General features: G+C 48.8%; 1 long non-coding RNA gene across 1 annotated transcript; it reads left to right on the forward strand.

Annotated features, from left to right (window-relative positions):
• The first annotated feature begins 2,540 nt into the window (after positions 1-2,540).
• LOC149345952 (uncharacterized) lies at positions 2,541-4,251 on the forward strand. The gene is made up of 3 exons (XR_016292042.1): positions 2,541-2,878; positions 3,372-3,537; positions 4,236-4,251. It is a non-coding gene; the product is annotated as an uncharacterized LOC149345952 (long non-coding RNA).
• Positions 4,252-7,296: the final 3,045 nt, after the last annotated feature.

A 7,296-nucleotide genomic window follows, 5' to 3' on the forward strand; every position in this document is an offset into this window, starting at 1 on the left:
GCGTTCGCTTGCGGACGCGCAGCCTCCGCCGGCGGTATGCTTCGCATCCTAGGCTTATTTCTTCTCGTCCGTGACCTGTTCGTTTTCACATTAAAATAAATATATTAAGTTCCTTCTACCGTGTAGCCCTTCCGCTGTATGGTGAGCACAAATATAAAGGTGCCACCTTCGGTGCACTCGAGGACATGCGTTGTTTCCGATGCTGGCGACTGTTTCGGCGCGTCACAAAATCAAAACGTTGCTCAAGTGCGCTTGTTTTGGATTTGCTAGCATCCGCGGCTTTACCATTCATAGTGAGTTTCGTGTGTGCGAAAAAGAGCACGACGATGCGGCGCGGCGAGGAGCGCCGTTCTCCGTTGCGAACCTGCAGCAAACGACGGCGACATAGGCGGAGTGCAGCAGCAGCAGCGGTGTTTTCGTTGGGCCAGTGCCTGCGGCTTAGCAAGCACTCCCATAATCTGTCACCGCTGATCAAGCGCCCGCATCCGGATCGACACGCATTTCGCCCTGCAGAGCGCCAGCTCGCAGTCGAGTCCGGTCTTAGCGTTAGCCCTCCTTTATCGACAGCAGATTCGACCTGCACAGCAACGCGCACTGTCAACGGATCGCAGTAATACCGGCTTGAAGCTTCGCTGAGAGGTGCGGCCGGACAATAAGAGTCCAAAAGCCTTTCCGCAAATCCGCCCGGGATGACAGCCAGGTCCTTCGACCACTGCAAATTTTCCGCCATCGCTTTCACAAACGCAACCAGACATGCCACAAGGTGGAAACTAGTGCAAAGGCTGTGCAGAGCACTACAGCTGCGCGTCTGCTAGCCAAGGTGCCCAAAATATGGCGCACGGCGCCGACGGAAGTTGCTGATGATGATGCCTGTTGCCAGGCTGAATTTTCTAAACGGTCTATTGCAGTAGAATTGCAGTAAAAATGTATAGAATTTCTCCTCCATTGAAATTCAACCGATCCCGGCCGCGTGAATTTCTTTGGAGGAGAAATTCTAGAGGCCGTGTAGAGGCCAGTGCACGTTAAAGACCCCAGGTGGTCGAAATTTCCGAAGCCCTCCACTACGGCGTCTCTCTTATAGCCTTGGGACGTTAAACCTCATAAACCAAACCAACTAAAGCAAACCTTTCCTTCCTCCATGAAAGCAAACCGTCAAAATTGCGTCGAAATAACGCAGACGTCGATACAACCATGAGAACGGTGTGACGTCACATTCACCGGAAGTCGTCACGGCATAGTGAAAATTATCACAGAAAGGTCGAAAAAACACCGGATTTGTGTCAGACAAAAAAAGTGTAATTAAGTGTAATTAACACTTAAGATCCCCGGAAGATGTATAATATCGGTATCGATATAGCCACGGAAACAGTGTGACGTTACATCCACCGGAAGTCGTCATGGCATAGTGTCCTCGGCTTTCGCCTTCCGCTTTAGACGCGGCGCGCCGCGTTCCTTCCGTTAAGCCTGGCCCGCATGGAGCGTTTTTCCGGGCGATTCGTCGGCGTCGACGGCAGCGGAGCGTTTTTTTGCCGCCGGAGAGGACGTTTTTGCAAAATCGTCGGGTTCTGGCGAAACAGAAAAAAACGTCGACGCCCCGCCGACGCCGGGAGAGGGCAGCGACAGAGGGCCAATGAGAGCCGGAGCGGGCGTCACGTGACTCTGGACGGAGTCAAGCGTGGCCCGCATGGAGCGTTTTTCCGGGCGATTCGTCGGCGTCGACGGCACCGGAGCGTTTTTTTGCCGCCGGAGAGGACGTTTTTGCCAAATCGTCGGGTTCTGTCGAAACAGATAAAAACGTCGACGCCGCGCCGACGCCGGGAGAGGGCAGCGACAGAGGGCCAATGAGAGCCGGAACGGGCGTCACGTGACTCTGGGCGGAGCCACGCCGGTCGAGAGAGACGCGCTTGCGAGCTCTCTCTGGCACTGTAGCTTGACCACCAAAACTGCGTCGTGCTTCCCGGAAAGCATAGTTATTATCCGGAAACACGGGCGTTTGACACACCGAGGGTACCGAGTTCTAGTTAACTATAGTACCGAGGCTTGGGCTTCGGGTTTCTCGGCCGAAACGGCCGAGCAGCGTGTTGTCTCTCGGAGGAGTCGCTTTTAGCTGGCCGCGCCGTCCATCAGGGGCACGCGTAAACGGTAGCGCCATCTAGTGACAAGACGCCAAAGCACATAAACGCTGTGTTGAAGAATTTTTTTATCCGTAATTGCTGTTAACTACGATGGGTGCATTGCGAGCCTTTTTTCGTTCCAAGTAGAAAAACTGCTAATAGATGAAAATGTAGCAAGTGAATAAAAGCTAGACAACTGCTTCACCAGGTGTCGTTCTTGCGAGGTAAACACAGTTAGGCCTAAGAGCTTGAAAATCGCGAAATTATCTGAAAAACAAAGGCTAGTTATCGCTTATACCTCTACGCGTGGGCGAGCTGTGCGAAGTAAAAGCGAACCGCTACCATCTGCGAGCTATCACGTCGAAGAATCCAGCGGTGACATGTATTTATTCCGAAGTGGGCGAGCAGGGCGCAACCATCTTGTCAACGTCGCCCGTAGCGCGCGCCGCTCGGCTGCTGACCATGCGGGAGTGAATTCGTCGACGCCGGCGCGTGCGTTGGGCGCGCGACGCGATTTCGCGGGTAAAAAACGCTCCATGCGGGCCAGGCTTCACGCCGGCCGAGAGCGACGCGCTCGCGAGCATTTTGCGTCCTTCTGCGCATCCGTCGAGATTTCAATATGGGCAGGTGGGCGTTTAATGAAAGGTTAATAGCCGAAGTGGAAAGGCGACGCATCCTCTGGGACGTCCGCAGCAATGATTACAAAAACACATCAAAGAAGGAACAAGCATGGAAGGCCGTAGCTGCTGCCCTCGGAGAAAGTGGTATGTGTTCCCCTGTGGTCATTTGTTCTTGTGCACGTCGTATATTTCTGTGCATGCGACAGCTTAAAGAATGTGCATTTGACGACTTCGCCATAACTGTATCGCGTTCTTCCGCGTATATGTGCAGCATTCTTCCCCTACGACCACTACGATTCTTTCGTTTGAGCTGCATCTTGTGATTAGCTGATCCTGGCCGGTAGCGGCAGCGTTCGTATGCACAATAGTGCACTGGCCAATGTGCTGCGAGGCATGAATTATGTAAGTACCGGGCATAGCATGCTCGCTAGCCAGCAATCGTAAGGTTCAATATAAGACAATACGTTCACATTGCTCTCAGTGCGATAAGATGGCCTTTCGTGAAAAAATTAGCTTGTCGCCGGTTTTATACCGGCAGTTGAAAATACTTTAGCGTATTGCGCACTTTTCCTGCCCCTGTTTATTGATGCCTCCGTTGACTCTGCCAGGTATAAATAAATATTTCTTTCTCTTATAGTGCAGGTAATCATGAAGAGATGGAAGTCCCTCCGGGACACTTTTGTGAAAAAAAAGAAAGACGCAGCCACCCCACGTAGCGGTGCTGGTGCTGATGCAGTTGTCGCCATAAGATGGCCTTTTTATACACAGATGGCTTTCCTACAAGACAGTCTCGAATACCCAGAGTACGTAGAGTGGTGATTTTGGCTTGCTTTGCAGTATTTATTCAGCACAGAAGTTGCTTATTTTTCAGTGTCCCGTCCATTGAGTGTTTAATAATGCAGTACACGGAGTGTTCGCAAACTAGAGTGAATCTGCAAAACCAGCTCCAACCAGTTCTGAAAACTTGTTTGTGTTATCATTTTATCAGTGTGCTCGGGACGGGAGGCATTTTAGGTCAGCGATTTTTTTTTGTGTCGTATGAAATGTCAGCAGGTGTCAAATCAAGTTAGTGTGCTAGCAAATGAACAGGCTTTGCACAAACGAAGGAATAGCAAAAAATATACACAGAAATATCATATCTTTATTCACGCACATTAATCACTATATATAATCGCGGAATGACACAATGAAATTATGTTTTATTTAGCAATATACAACTGTATGGTGCATAAACATCACCTTCGAAAAAGTACTTGTTTCTTGGACATAAGAGATAAGTAGCAGCGCAGATATCAAAAATTTTATTGGAGCACAGAGGTACAAATAAATAACACAAGCAAGAAACACACGTCAGTTACAGCATGGTGTATTCTGGACCGCCACACGAACACGTTGTATTTTAAAAGCAGTTTGATTAAGGCAAGAAAGACAGATTTGGCGTTACTCTACTTAACTTAATGCTGCAGTCATCATGCCCTCGATACTCTTATGTTTTGTGCAGGACAGGTGGAAACGTGGCACCACTGGAATCGGTCGTCGAAACGACAGCGGACTGTTGTCCAGCAGAAACGCTACCTGAAGGCATATACGATGACAGAGTGTCAGAAGGATCCGCAGTAGATGAAGAAGGAGAACAAGCAGGCATTATACAGGGCACTCCGAGACGTGCGGAAGCACGATCGAACTGTGTAGCCGCATCAACACCGAGCGACACAGGTGGGGTGGTTCCCGGTGTACCACACAAAAAGAAACGGACTGAAAAGGCGTTGAGAAAGAAATTAATCTACTAGGGCAAATGGCCTTAAAGGAATACGATTCCGCAGAGCACTTTGGTTTTGTCATGGCAGAAAAACTACGGCAGTGCCCAAAACACCGTCGTACGCAAATGGAAATTGAGTTGCTGCAGGTGGCAGCAAAGTACGAATGTACACAGTAAATAAAGAAGTTCATCTATTTTACACACAATTCTATTCTTTTCTTTAGAGCGCATGGATGCTGTTCGGCTGGGGTATCTCTAAAAGATCCCACTGCCAGGGGACTTGTCCTTGTGTTGCAAAAAAACCAGCGTATGAGGCGCGTACCTCCTGCGCTGATCTCTGGCTGTTCCTGGCACACGTAGGCTTCAGGGCAAACGTGGCTGCGTCCGCTTCAATGTCGGCTCTCCATGCGCCATCGATGGTGTTTCCAAAGATATCTTCGTGGTCACCATATCCGGTAGGGCAGTAAAGGGCGCGCCCGCGGCCTTCAGTGCATAGAAAATTGTGCAGGGCACATGCAGCCTTCACTACTCCTTCGGCATTGCTGGGCTTCAGCTTCATCGGCCCTCGGAAGATCCGAAATCGTGCCCTCATAATGCCAAAGGCGTTTTCCACACATCTCCTATAAAGTAATTTCATTGAAATGGTTATATATAATACGAACTACGTGTTTTCGGGCTCCAAATCATCTTAAGCCAGGTAATTAAGTCAAGCCAGAAAAGTATATCATGAATAGGGTTTTCTTTTTTTTTATGTGGCAGCTCACTCTTGTTTAAAAGCAAAGAAACCAAGTATTGTTGAGAGAAACAACTAACGCCAACCAATATTTTCATTTTGTCCAACGTTTCCGGCCAACTCGGTCCCTTCTTCAGGGGTGACGAATGTGGGCCAGCAGCAGCAGGGTGCTGCCTTCGTTCTCCCTTTGTCAGCACGTGGCGCAGTCCACTAACGTACGCGGAAGGGTGCGTTCCCGGAGTCCTATTCATCGCCTCCTTTGAGAGCCGGATGTGCCATGACTTGACATGTCGCCTCTAGAACGAGTTTGGCTCCACGGCCAAGACATTCACCTCCTCGAAGGCTATTCGGTATATTCCATATTTTCCCAGAATACGAGCAAGTGCCTCGCTGGTTCCCCTCACGTATGGAAGCACCACGCGCACGCGTTTCGTTATTGCATTGTTGGCTGTTCCCCCTGTCCTCTGAGCCTGACGGCGACCCACACGTTGAATGAAGCCACGTGTGTAGCCATTCTTCTGTAGGTCGGCGGAAACGGTGGCCTCTTCTGCGAAGGCAACACCCCACTGCTGGCACACTTTAGTCACCCCTGAAGAAGGGATCCCGAAATGTTGGGCAAAATTAAAATATTGGTTGGGGTTAATTTTTCTCTCAACTATCTCAAGAACCCAACCAGACGGACTTCCGTCGAATTATTAGCAGAAAACTTTATTGTGCTCAACAGCTAGCCCAAATGTAGTTTTCTGCAATTTAACTTAACTTAAGAAAGCGGTTCTGTTCTGCGAAATCAACTTTCTCGGTTTCATGTAAAGGAAATAAATGTACAAAGATTATGATTTCATTTTAAGCCTGAAATGTTCGAAGAAATTTAGAAGCCATGCTAACGTACACAACATAAATAAAGGTATACCAGACGAACAGTGCTGCATAGACCTACCGTGCACGACTGAGCCTATAGTTGAACACCCGCTCAGAAGCTGCTTCTCTTGAACCTGGGTATGGCCTCATGAAGTCGGTGCGAAGTTGAAATGCTTCATCCCCGACGAAGACATATGGCAGAGTTGTCTGGGAGCCTGGCAACTGGTTTGCTGGTGGCATATCCAGCAATCCTGCATTTAGCCGCTTGCCAATTGGCGATCGCTTGAACACCCCGCCATCACTGATACGTCCCGGGGCACCGACATCGATCAGTCTAAACAAGTAGCTGCTGTCGGCTACCGCCATCAAAACGATGGAACAAGTGCCCTGCAAGAAGACAGGCATAGTTTTACTGCATTCAGAACCATGGAGCAGCATATACAGCTGAATGATGTTTGTGCCATGAATCCGCGGACACAGAATGTCCGACATTTATTGAATGCGTACCTTATAGTTGTAATACAGGCTGCCTGTATTGGGAGGCTTTTCAATTTGCACATGTTTGCCATCGACAGCGCCGAGGCAGTTCGGGAATTGCCAACGCTGCCAAAAGGCGGCTGCGATTTCCAGCCACTCTTTCTCAGTGGGTGCCTGAAATAGCGCATATTTGCAGTTTTAAAATTCCTGTGACAATTTTTCGAGCGCTGCTGCATAGTCATTCTGTGACAAGATGGCAGGGCGCCTGCGGAAACAACTAGATTGCAGAATTTTCAAAAATCGAAATTCGATATGGCCTCATAGAACACCTCATGTCCTCATGAGGTATGTAACGCCGGCCTTTTGTACCTGCTAATTATATATAACATTCTTTCTTAAACTTAACGTGAGCTCGGCATTAAAGTATACATTTCCTACTTACTTCGATGCGCAGTTATACATACCTTCATGTAACGTGGCGCCAGCTCCTGCCACAATACTTGACAGGTAAGATGAATAGCCTCTCAGGCTGTTTCTATTCCCACTCGAAATTCTTTGGCAATTTCCATTATTGCATTTCCCGACGCGAGGTATCTGAAGACAAATGTGAGAAGTTTCAATTAAGCGGCATCGTATTTCTCGTTTACTGTTCTACGAAACGAGCTGAATGCAAAAAACCAGATCAAATGACATAAGCGTGCAGATAAGCCTTGTTTAGGTGAGCAACGGGCACTG

Source organism: Amblyomma mixtum, chromosome 4, assembly GCF_055824585.1.
Source record: "Amblyomma mixtum isolate Tamu chromosome 4, ASM5582458v1, whole genome shotgun sequence".
Classification (NCBI taxonomy): domain Eukaryota; kingdom Metazoa; phylum Arthropoda; class Arachnida; order Ixodida; family Ixodidae; genus Amblyomma; species Amblyomma mixtum.